We start from the raw sequence: 13126 nt of genomic DNA, 5'->3' as shown, positions 1-13126 counted from the left end.
AGGAAAAGAAATGAGCCCTCGACAACTTAACCGGCAGAAAAAGATTTTTTTGAAAAAATCCCTAAGGGGTTACAATTTCATGAAAAATCTGACTTTCGGCAATTAACTCAAAAATGGTGGCAAACGGTTGCAACTGCTCCCCTGAGAGGTTTGGCGCTCGAAACAGAAGGCTTTTTATCACAGGAAAAGAAATCAGCCCTCGGTCACAATTTCATCAAAAATCCGACTTTCGGCCATTCTCTCAAAAATGGTGCCAAAGGGTTGCAAATGCCCTCCTGAGACGTTTGGCGGTCAAAACAGAAGGCTTTTTATCACCGGACAAGATATCAACCCTCGACAACTTAACCAGCAGAAAAAGATTTTTTTGAAAAAATCCCTAAGCCCCGGGGTCACAATTTAATCAAAAATCTGACTTTCGGCAATTCATTCAAAAATGGTGCCAAACGGTTGCAAATACTCCCCTGAAAGGTTTGGCGGTCGAAACAGAAGGCTTTTTATCACAGGAAAAGAAATCAGCCCTTGACAACTTAACCGGCTGGAAAAGATTTTTTTGAAAAAATCCCTAAGCCCCGGGGTTACAATTTCATCAAAAATCTGACTTTCGGCAATTCACTCAAAAATGGTGGCAAACGGTTGCAACTGCTCCCCTGAGAGGTTTGGCGGTCGAAACAGAAGGCTTTTTATCACAGGAAAAGAAATCAGCCCTCGGTCACAATTTCATCAAAAATCCGACTTTCGGCCATTCACTCAAAAATGGTGCCAAAGGGTTGCAAATGTTCTCCTGAGACGTTTGGCGGTCGAAACAGAAGGCTTTTTATCACCGGACAAGATATCAACCCTCGACAACTTAACCAGCAGAAAAAGATTTTTTTGAAAAAATCCCTCAGCCCCGGGGTCACAATTTAATCAAAAATCTGACTTTCGACCATTCTCCCAAAAATGGTGCCAAACGTTTGCAATTACTCCCCTGAGAGGTTTGGCGGTCGAAACAGAAGGCTTTTTATCACGGGAAAAGAAATCAGCCCTCGACAACCTAACCAGAAGAAAAATATTTTTTTGAAAAAATCCCCAAGCCCCGGGGTCACAATTTCATCAGAAATCTGACTTTCGGCATTTCACTCAAAAATGGTGCCAAACGGTTGCAAATGCTCCCCTGATAGGTTTGGCGGTCGAAACAGAAGGGTTTTTATCACAGGAAAAGAAATCAGCCCTCGACAACTTCACCGGCAGAAAAAGATTTTTTTGAAAAAATCCCTAAGCCCCGGGGTCACAATTTCATCAAAAATCTGACTTTCAGCAATTCACTGAAAAATGGTGCCAAACTGTTGCAAATCCTCCCCTGAGAGGTTTGGCGGTCGAAACAGAAGGCTTTTTATCACAGGAAAAGAAATCAGCCCTCAACAACTTAACCGGCAGAAAAAGATTTTTTTGAAAAAATTGCTAATGCTCCCCTGAGATGTTGTCCACCGCCTGTGCACCGTCCCTCATACCATGTGGTGTAAGAGAAAAATGAACAAATTCCTATGCCCCACAAGTAACCCAGAGATGCATTTTAAATAAATGCACACATAAAGTAGGAGTAAAGTAGGAGTAAAGTAGGTGTAAACTAGGAGTAAACTAGGTGTAAACTAGGTGTAAACTAGGAGTAAACTAGGTGTAAAGTAGGAGTAAACTAGGTGTAAAGTAGGAGTAAGGCAGGAGTAAATTAACCAATCACATGCAGCCCATTGTGTAAATAATGTATATAAAGCAGATACTTTGGGGGAACATCCATTCGTCCTCACCACTATGAGATGCATTTTAAATAAATGCACACATAAAGTAGGAGTAAAGTAGGTGTAAACTAGGAGTAAACTAGGTGTAAACTGGGAGTAAACTAGGTGTAAAGTAGGAGTAAGTTAGGAGTAAATTAGCCAATCACATGCAGCCCATTGTGTAAATAATGTATATAAAGCAGATACTTTGAGGGAACATCCATTCCTCCTCACCACTATGATCTGAATAAAGAGCATGAAATCCACTCTCGACTCAGAGTATATTTCATTCTCAAACCCTCCAACACTTCTCTGGTGAAAAAAGGGATGTCCTATTCAATAATAAATAATAATAATAGTTTTATTATTTATACCCCACCCATCTGACTGGGTCGTGCCAGCCACGCTCAGCAGCTTGCAGGATAAAATAATATACAATAAAACATGAAACTTTTTTTAACTATATGGCTACAATATGGAAGTTAACAACTGGACAACAGAAATGGATTGTACACACTCTAATGGTAGCTGAGAGGCCGATATTGATAAACTGGAAGAGTAAAGAGAGGAACTCCTTTAATTGGTGGATTGATAATATGGTAACAGTTGCAACCTGTGAACGGACTGCTTACAAACATAGACTGCTTGGATAAATACGACAGTATTACGAATGAATTTATACAAAATGTAGTTGACTAATTTATATTAGGGCGCGGTCACAATTTCATGACAAATCTGACTTTCGGCAATTCATTCAAAAACGGTGCCAAACGGTTGCAAATGCTCCCCTGAGAGGTTTGGTGGTTGAAACAGAAGGCTTTTTATCACAGGACAAGAAATCAGCCCTCGACAACTTAACCGGCAGAAAAAGATATTTTTTAAAAAATCCCTAAGCCTCGGGGTCACAATTTAATCAAAAATCTGACTTTCGGCAATTCATTCAAAAATGGTGCCAAACGGTTGCAAATACTCCCCTGAGAGGTTTTGCGGTCGAAACAGAAGGCTTTTTATCGCAGGAAAAGAAATGAGCCCTCGACAACTTAACCGGCAGAAAAAGATTTTTTTGAAAAAATCCCTAAGGGGTTACAATTTCATGAAAAATCTGACTTTCGGCAATTAACTCAAAAATGGTGGCAAACGGTTGCAACTGCTCCCCTGAGAGGTTTGGCGGTCGAAACAGAAGGCTTTTTATCACAGGAAAAGAAATCAGCCCTCAGTCACAATTTCATCAAAAATCTGACTTTCGGCCATTCTCTCAAAAATGGTGCCAAAGGGTTGCAAATGCCCTCCTGAGACGTTTGGCGGTCGAAACAGAAGGCTTTTTATCACCGGACAAGATATCAACCCTCGACAACTTAACCAGCAGAAAAAGATTTTTTTGAAAAAATCCCTAAGCCCCGGGGTCACAATTTAATCAAAAATCTGACTTTCGGCCATTCTCTCAAAAATGGTGCCAAACGTTTGCAATTACTCCCCTGAGAGGTTTGGCGGTCGAAACAGAAGGCTTTTTATCACGGGAAAAGAAATCAGCCCTCGACAACCTAACCAGAAGAAAAATATTTTTTTGAAAAAATCCCCAAGCCCCGGGGTCACAATTTCATCAGAAATCTGACTTTCGGCATTTCACTCAAAAATGGTGCCAAACGGTTGCAAATGCTCCCCTGATAGGTTTGGCGGTCGAAACAGAAGGGTTTTTATCACAGGAAAAGAAATCAGCCCTCGACAACTTCACCGGCAGAAAAAGATTTTTTTGAAAAAATTGCTAATGCTCCCCTGAGATGTTGTCCACCGCCTGTGCACCGTCCCTCATACCATGTGGTGTAAGAGAAAAATGAACAAATTCCTATGCCCCACAAGTAACCCAGAGATGCATTTTAAATAAATGCACACATAAAGTAGGAGTAAAGTAGGAGTAAAGTAGGTGTAAACTAGGAGTAAACTAGGTGTAAACTAGGTGTAAACTAGGAGTAAACTAGGTGTAAAGTAGGAGTAAACTAGGTGTAAAGTGGGAGTAAGGCAGGAGTAAATTAACCAATCACATGCAGCCCATTGTGTAAATAATGTATATAAAGCAGATACTTTGGGGGAACATCCATTCGTCCTCACCACTATGAGATGCATTTTAAATTAATGCACACATAAAGTAGGAGTAAAGTAGGAGTAAAGTAGGTGTAAACTAGGAGTAAACTAGGTGTAAACTGGGAGTAAACTAGGTGTAAAGTAGGAGTAAGTTAGGAGTAAATTAGCCAATCACATGCAGCCCATTGTGTAAATAATGTATATAAAGCAGATACTTTGAGGGAACATCCATTCCTCCTCACCACTATGAGCTGAATAAAGAGCATGAAATCCACTCTCGACTCAGAGTATATTTCATTCTCAAACCCTCCAACACTTCTCTGGTGAAAAAAGGGATGTCCTATTCAATAATAAATAATAATGATAGTTTTATTATTTATACCCCACCCATCTGACTGGGTCGTGCCAGCCACGCTCAGCAGCTTGCAGGATAAAATAATATACAATAAAACATGAAACTTTTTTTAACTATATGCCTACAATATGGAAGTTAACAACTGGACAACAGAAATGGATTGTACACACTCTAATGGTAGCTGAGAGGCCGATATTGATAAACTGGAAGAGTAAAGAGATGATCTCCTTTAATCGGTGGATTGATAATATGGTAACACTTGCAACCTGTGAACGGACTGCTTACAAACATAGACTGCTTGGATAAATAAGACAGTATTACGAATGAATTTATACAAAATGTAGTTGACTAATTTATATTAGGGCGCGGTCACAATTTCATGACAAATCTGACTTTCGGCAATTCATTCAAAAACGGTGCCAAACGGTTGCAAATGCTCCCCTGAGAGGTTTGGTGGTTGAAACAGAAGGCTTTTTATCACAGGACAAGAAATCAGCCCTCGACAACTTAACCGGCAGAAAAAGATGTTTTTTAAAAAATCGCTAAGCCCCGGGGTCACAATTTCATCAAAAATCTGATTTTCGGCAATCAACTCAAAAATGGTGGCAAACGGTTGCAACTGCTCCCCTGAGAGGTTTGGCGCTTGAAACAGAAGGCTTTTTATCACAGGAAAAGAAATCAGCCCTCGGTCACAATTTCATCAAAAATCCGACTTTCGGCCATTCACTCAAAAATGGTGCCAAAGGGTTGCAAATGCTCTCCTGAGACGTTTGGCGGTCGAAACAGAAGGCTTTTTATAACCGGACAAGATATCAACCCTCGACAACTTAACCGGCAGAAAAAGATTTTTTTGAAAAAATCCCTAAGCCCCGGGGTCACAATTTCATCAAAAATCTGACTTTCAGCAATTCACTCAAAAATGGTGCCAAACTGTTGCAAATCCTCCCCTGAGAGGTTTGGCGGTCGAAACAGAAGGCTTTTTATCACAGGAAAAGAAATCAGCCCTCAACAACTTAACCGGCAGAAAAAGATTTTTTTGAAAAAATTGCTAATGCTCCCCTGAGATGTTGTCCACCGTCTGTACACCGTCCCTCAGACCATGTGGTGTAAGAGAAAAATGAACAAATTCCTATGCCCCACAAGTAACCCAGAGATGCATTTTAAATAAATGCACACATAAAGTAGGAGTAAAGAAGGAGTAAAGTAGGTGTAAACTAGGTGTAAACTAGGTGTAAAGTAGGAGTAAAGTAGGTGTAAACTAGGTGTAAAGTAGGTGTAAACTAGGAGCAAACTAGGAGTAAAGTAGGTGTAAACTAGGTGTACACTAGGAGTAAACTAGGTGTAAAGTAGGAGTAAACTAGGTGTAAAGTAGGAGTAAGGCAGGAGTAAATTAGCCAATCACATGCAGCCCATTGTGTAAATAATGTATATAAAGCAGATACTTTGAGGGAACATCCATTCGTCCTCACCACTATGAGATGCATTTTAAATAAATGCACACATAAAGTAGGAGTAAAGTAGGAGTAAAGTAGGAGTAAAGTAGGTGTAAACTAGAAGTAAACTAGGTGTAAACTGTGAGTAAACTAGGTGTAAAGTAGGAGGAAGGCAGGAGTAAATTAGCCAATCACATGCAGCCCATTGTGTAAATAATGTATATAAAGCAGATACTTTGAGGGAACATCCATTCCTCCTCACCACTATGAGCTGAATACAGAGCATGAAATCCACTCTCGACTCAGAGTATATTTCATTCTCAAACCCTCCAACACTTCTCTGGTGAAAAAAGGGATGTCCTATTCAATAATAAATAATAATAATAATAGTTTTATTATTTATACCCCACCCATCTGACTGGGTCGTGCCAGCCACGCTCAGCAGCTTGCAGGATAAAATAATATACAATAAAACATGAAACTTTTTTTAACTATATGCCTACAATATGGAAGTTAACAACTGGACAACAGAAATGGATTGTACACACTCTAATGGTAGCTGAGAGGCCGATATTGATAAACTGGAAGAGTAAAGAGATGAACTCCTTTAATCGGTGGATTGATAATATGGTAACACTTGCAACCTGTGAACGGATTGCTCACAAACATAGACTGCTTGGATAAATACGACAGTATTAAGAATGAATTTATACAAAATGTAGTTGACTAATTTATATTAGGGCGCGGACACAATTTCATGACATATCTGACTTTTGGCTATTCACTCAAAAATGGTGCCAAACGGTTGCAAATGCTCCCATGAAAGGTTTGGCGGTTGAAACAGAAGGCTTTTTATCACAGAAAAAGAAATCAGCCCTCGACAACTTAACCGGCAGAAAAAGATTTTTTTGACAAAATTGCTAATGCTCCCCTGAGATGTCGTCCACCGCCTGTGCACCATCCCTCATACCATGTGGTGTAAGAGAAAAATGAATAAATTCCTATGCCCCACAAGTAACCCAGAGATGCATTTTAAATAAATGCACACATAAAGTAGGAGCAAACTAGGTGTAAAGTAGGTGTAAACTAGGAGTAAACTAGGAGTAAACTAGGAGTAAAGTAGGAGTAAACTAGGTGTAAACTAGGTGTAAACTAGGAGTAAGCTAGGTGTAAACTAGGTGTAAACTAGGAGTAAACTAGGTGTAAACTGGGAGTAAACTAGATGTAAAGTAGGAGTAAGGCAGGAGTAAATTAGCCAATCACATGCAGCCCATTGTGTAAATAATGTATATAAAGCAGATACTTTGAGGGAACATCCATTCGTCCTCACCACTATGAAATGCATTTTAAATAAATGCACACATAAAGTAGGAGTAAAGTAGGAGTAAAGTAGGTGTAAACTAGGAGTAAACTAGGTGTAAACTGGGAGTAAACTAGGTGTAAAGTAGGAGTAAGTTAGGAGTAAATTAGCCAATCACATGCAGCCCATTGTGTAAATAATGTATATAAAGCAGATACTTTGAGGGAACATCCATTCCTCCTCACCACTATGATCTGAATAAAGAGCATGAAATCCACTCTCGACTCAGAGTATATTTCATTCTCAAACCCTCCAACACTTCTCAGGTGAAAAAAGGGATGTCCTATTCAATAATAAATAATAATAATAGTTTTATTATTTATACCCCACCCATGTGACTGGGTCGTGCCAGCCACGCTCAGCAGCTTGCAGGATAAAATAATATACAATAAAACATGAAACTTTTTTTAACTATATGCCTACAATATGGAAGTTAACAACTGGACAACAGAAATGGATTGTACACACTCTAATGGTAGCTGAGAGGCCGATATTGATAAACTGGAAGAGTAAAGAGATGAACTCCTTTAATCGGTGGATTGATAATATGGTAACACTTGCAACCTGTGAACGGACTGCTTACAGACATAGACTGCTTGGATATATACGACAGTATTACAAATGAATTTATACAAAATGTAGTTGACTAATTTATATTAGGGCGCGGTCACAATTTCATGACAAATCTGACTTTTGGCAATTCACACAAAAATGGTGCCAAACGGTTGCAAATGCTCCCATGAAAGGTTTGGCGGTTGAAACAGAAGGCTTTTTATAACAGGAAAAGAAATCAGCCCTTGACAAGTTAACCGCTAGAAAAAAATTTTTAAAAAAAATTGCTAAGCCCCGGGGTCACAATTTCAACAAAAATCTGACTTTCGGCCATTCACTAAAAAATGGTGCCAAACGGTTGCAAATGCTCCCCTGGGAGGTTTGGCGGTTGAAACAGAAGGCTTTTTCTCACAGGACAAGAAATCAGCCCTCGACAACTTAACCCGCAGAAAAAGATGTTTTTGAAAAAATCCCTAAGCCCCAGGGTCACAATTTGATCAAAAATCTGACTTTCGGCAATTACCGTATTTTTTGCACCATAACACTCACTTTTTTCCTCCTAAAAAGTAAGGGGAAATGTCTGTGCGTGTTATGGAGGGAATGCCTACCGGTGGCATGCCTACGGATTTTCCTCCTCTAAAAACTACGTGCGTGTTATGGTCGGGTGCGTGTTATAGAGCGAAAAATACGGTAACTCAAAAATGGTGCCAAACGGTTGCAAATGCTCCCCTGATAGGTTTGGCTGTCGAAACAGAAGGCTTTTTATTACAGGACAAGAAATCAGCCCTCGATAACTTCAGCTGCTGAATTATTATTATTTTTTGAAAAAATCCCTAAGCCCCAGGGTCACTATTTCATCTAAAACCTGACTTTCGGCATTTCATTCAAAAATGGTGCCAAAGGGTTGCAAATGCTCCCCTGAGAGGTTTGGCGGGGAAAATAGAAGGCTTTTTATCGCAGGACAGGAAATCAGCCCTCGACAACTTTATCCGTAGAAAAAGATTTCATCAAAAATCTGACTTTCGGCAATTCACTCAAAAATGGTGCCAAAGGGTTGCAAATGCTCCCCTGAGAGGTTTGGCGGGGAAAATAGAAGGCTTTTTATCACAGGACAGGAAATCAGCCCTCGACAAATTAAGCGCTAGAATTTTTTTTTAAAAAAAAATCGCTAAGCCCCGGGGTCACAATTTCATAAAAAATCTGACTTTTGGCATTTCACTCAAAAATGGTACCAAACGGTTGCAAATGCTCCCCTGAGAGGTTTGGCGGTTGAAACAGAAGGCTTTTTATCACAGGACAAGAAATCAGCCCTCGACAACTTAAGCGGCAGAAAAATATTTTTTTGAAAAAATCCCTAACCCCGGGGTCACAATTTCATCAAAAATCTGACTTTCGGCATTTCACTCAAAAATGGTGCCAAAGGGTTGCAAATGCTCCCCTGAGAGGTTTGGCGGGGAAAATAGAAGGCTTTTTATCACAGGACAGGAAATCAGCCCTCGACAACTTTATCCGTAGAAAAAGATTCCATCAAAAATCTGACTTTCGGCAATTTACTCAAAAATGGTGCCAAACGGTTGCAGATGCTCCCATGAAAGGTTTGGCGGTTGAAACAGAAGGCTTTTTATCACAGGACAGGAAATCAGCCCTCGACAAGTTAATCGCTAGAATTTATTTTTTTTAAATAATCGCTAAGGGTCACAATTTCATAAAAAATCTGACTTTCGGCATTTCACTCAAAAATGGTACCAAACGGTTGCAAATGCTCCCCTGAGAGGTTTGGCGGTTGAAACAGAAGGCTTTTTATCACATGACAAGAAATCAGCCCTCGACAACTTAAGCGGCAGAAAAATATTTTTTTGAAAAAATCCCTAACCCCGGGGTCACAATTTCATCAAAAATCTGACTTCCGGCATTTCACTCAAAAATGGTGCCAAAGGGTTGCAAATGCTCCCTTGAGAGGTTTGGCGGGGAAAATAGAAGGGTTTTTATCGCAGGACAGGAAATGAGCTCTCGACAACTTTATCCGTAGAAAAAGATTTCATCAAAAATCTGACTTTCGGCAATTCACTCAAAAATGGTGCCAAACGGTTGCAAATGGTCCCCTGAGAGGTTGAAACAGGAGGCTTTTTATCACAGGACAGGAAATCAGCCCTCTACAACTTAACCGGGAGAAAAAGATTTTTTTGAAAAAATTGCTAATGCTCCCCTGAGATGTTGTCCACCGCCTGTGCACCGTCCCTCATACCATGTGGTGTAAGAGAAAAATGAACAAATTCCTATGCCCCACAAGTAACCCAGAGACGCATTTTAAATAAATGCACACATAAAGTAGGAGTAAAGTAGGAGTAAACTAGGTGTAAACTAGGAGTAAAGTAGGTGTAAACTAGGTGTAAAATAGGTGTAAACTAGGAGTAAAGTAGGAGTAAACTAGGTGTAAACTAGGTGTAAACTAGGAGTAAACTAGGAGTAAACTAGGTGTAAAATAGGTGTAAACTATGTGTAAACTAGGAGTAAAGTAGGTGTAAAGTAGGAGTAAACTAGGTGTAAAGTAGGGGTAAGGCAGGAGTAAATTAGCCAATCACATGCAGCCCATTGTGTAAATAATGTATATAAAGCAGATACTTTGAGGGAACATCCATTCGTCCTCACCACTATGAGATGCATTTTAAATAAATGCACACATAAAGTAGGAGTAAAGTAGGAGTAAAGTAGGTGTAAACTAGGAGTAAACCAGGTGTAAACTGGGAGTAAACTAGGTGTAAAGTAGGAGTAAGGCAGGAGTAAATTAGCCAATCACATGCAGCCCATTGTGTAAATAATGTATATAAAGCAGATACTTTGAGGGAACATCCATTCCTCCTCACCACTATGAGATGCATTTTAAATAAATGCACACATAAAGGAGTAAAGTAGGAGTAAAGTAGGTGTAAACTAGGAGTAAACTAGGTGTAAACTGGGAGTAAACTAGGTGTAAAGTAGGAGTAAGGCAGGAGTAAATTAGCCAATCACATGCAGCCCATTGTGTAAATAATGTATATAAAGCAGATACTTTGAGGGAACATCCATTCCTCCTCACCACTATGAGCTGAATAAAGAGCATGAAATCCACTCTCGACACAGAGTATATTTCATTCTCAAACCCTCCAACACTTCTCAGGTGAACTGCTCCCCTGAGAGGTTTGGCGGTTGAAACAGAAGGCTTTTTATCACAGAAAAAGAAATCAGCCCACGACAACTCAATCGGGATAATTTTTTTTTGTTTTTGAAAAATCACTAAGCCCCGGGGTCACAATTTCAACAAAAATCTGACTTTCGGCCATTCACTAAAAAATGGTGCCAAACGGTTGCAAATGCTCCCCTGAGAGGTTTGGCGGTTGAAACAGAAGGCTTTTTATCACAGGACAAGAAATCAGCCCTCGACAACTTAACACGCATGAAAAGATGTTTTTGAAAAAATCCCTAAGCCCCAGGGTCACTATTTCATCTAAAACCTGACTTTCGGCATTTCATTCAAAAATGGTGCCAAAGGGTTGCAAATGCTCCCCTGAGAGGTTTGGCGGGGAAAATAGAAGGCTTTTTATCGCAGGACAGGAAATCAGCCCTCGACAACTTTATCCGTAGAAAAAGATTTCATCAAAAATCTGACTTTCGGCAATTCACTCAAAAATGGTGCCAAAGGGTTGCAAATGCTCCCCTGAGAGGTTTGGCGGGGAAAATAGAAGGCTTTTTATCACAGGACAGGAAATCAGCCCTCGACAACTTTATCCGTAGTAAAAGATTTCATCAAAAATCTGACTTTCGGCAATTCACTCAAAAATGGTGCCAAAGGGTTGCAAATGCTCCCCTGAGAGGTTTGGCGGGGAAAATAGAAGGCTTTTTATCACAGGACAGGAAATCAGCCCTCGACAAGTTAAGCGCTAGAATTTTTTTTTTAAAAAAAATCGCTAAGCCCCGGGGTCACAATTTCATAAAAAATCTGACTTTTGGCATTTCACTCAAAAATGGTACCAAACGGTTGCAAATGCTCCCCTGAGAGGTTTGGCGGTTGAAACAGAAGGCTTTTTATCACAGGACAAGAAATCAGCCCTCGACAACTTAAGCGGCAGAAAAATATTTTTTTGAAAAAATCCCTAACCCCGGGGTCACAATTTCATCAAAAATCTGACTTTCGGCATTTCACTCAAAAATGGTGCCAAAGGGTTGCAAATGCTCCCCTGAGAGGTTTGGCGGGGAAAATAGAAGGCTTTTTATCACAGGACAGGAAATCAGCCCTCGACAACTTTATCCGTAGAAAAAGATTCCATCAAAAATCTGACTTTCGGCAATTCACTCAAAAATGGTGCCAAACGGTTGCAGATGCTCCCATGAAAGGTTTGGCGGTTGAAACAGAAGGCTTTTTATCACAGGACAGGAAATCAGCCCTCGACAAGTTAATCGCTAGAATTTATTTTTTTTAAATAATCGCTAAGGGTCACAATTTCATAAAAAATCTGACTTTCGGCATTTCACTCAAAAATGGTACCAAACGGTTGCAAATGCTCCCCTGAGAGGTTTGGCGGTTGAAACAGAAGGCTTTTTATCACATGACAAGAAATCAGCCCTCGACAACTTAAGCGGCAGAAAAATATTTTTTTGAAAAAATCCCTAACCCCGGGGTCACAATTTCATCAAAAATCTGACTTCCGGCATTTCACTCAAAAATAGTGCCAAAGGGTTGCAAATGCTCCCTTGAGAGGTTTGGCGGGGAAAATAGAAGGGTTTTTATCGCAGGACAGGAAATCAGCTCTCGACAACTTTATCCGTAGAAAAAGATTTCATCAAAAATCTGACTTTCGGCAATTCACTCAAAAATGGTGCCAAACGGTTGCAAATGGTCCCCTGAGAGGTTTGGCAGTTGAAACAGGAGGCTTTTTATCACAGGACAGGAAATCTGCCCTCTACAACTTAACCGGGAGAAAAAGGTTTTTTTGAAAAAATTGCTAATGCTCCCCTGAGATGTTGTCCACCGCCTGTGCACCGTCCCTCATACCATGTGGTGTAAGAGAAAAATGAACAAATTCCTATGCCCCACAAGTAACCCAGAGACGCATTTTAAATAAATGCACACATAAAGTAGGAGTAAAGTAGGAGTAAAGTAGGTGTAAACTAGGTGTAAAATAGGTGTAAACTAGGAGTAAAGTAGGAGTAAACTAGGTGTAAACTAGGTGTAAACTAGGAGTAAACTAGGTGTAAACTAGGTGTAAACTATGTGTAAACTAGGAGTAAAGTAGGTGTAAAGTAGGAGTAAACTAGGTGTAAAGTAGGGGTAAGGCAGGAGTAAATTAGCCAATCACATGCAGCCCATTGTGTAAATAATGTATATAAAGCAGATACTTTGAGGGAACATCCATTCCTCCTCACCACTATGAGCTGAATAAAGAGCATGAAATCCACTCTCGACACAGAGTATATTTCATTCTCAAACCCTCCAACACTTCTCAGGTGAACTGCTCCCCTGAGAGGTTTGGCGGTTGAAACAGAAGGCTTTTTATCACAGAAAAAGAAATCAGCCCACGACAACTCAATCGGGATAATTTTTTTTTGTTTTTGAAAA

The sequence above is a fragment of the Podarcis raffonei genome, chromosome 5 (assembly GCF_027172205.1).
Source record: "Podarcis raffonei isolate rPodRaf1 chromosome 5, rPodRaf1.pri, whole genome shotgun sequence".
Lineage (NCBI taxonomy): Eukaryota > Metazoa > Chordata > Lepidosauria > Squamata > Lacertidae > Podarcis > Podarcis raffonei.
This window is presented reverse-complemented; position numbering follows the sequence as displayed.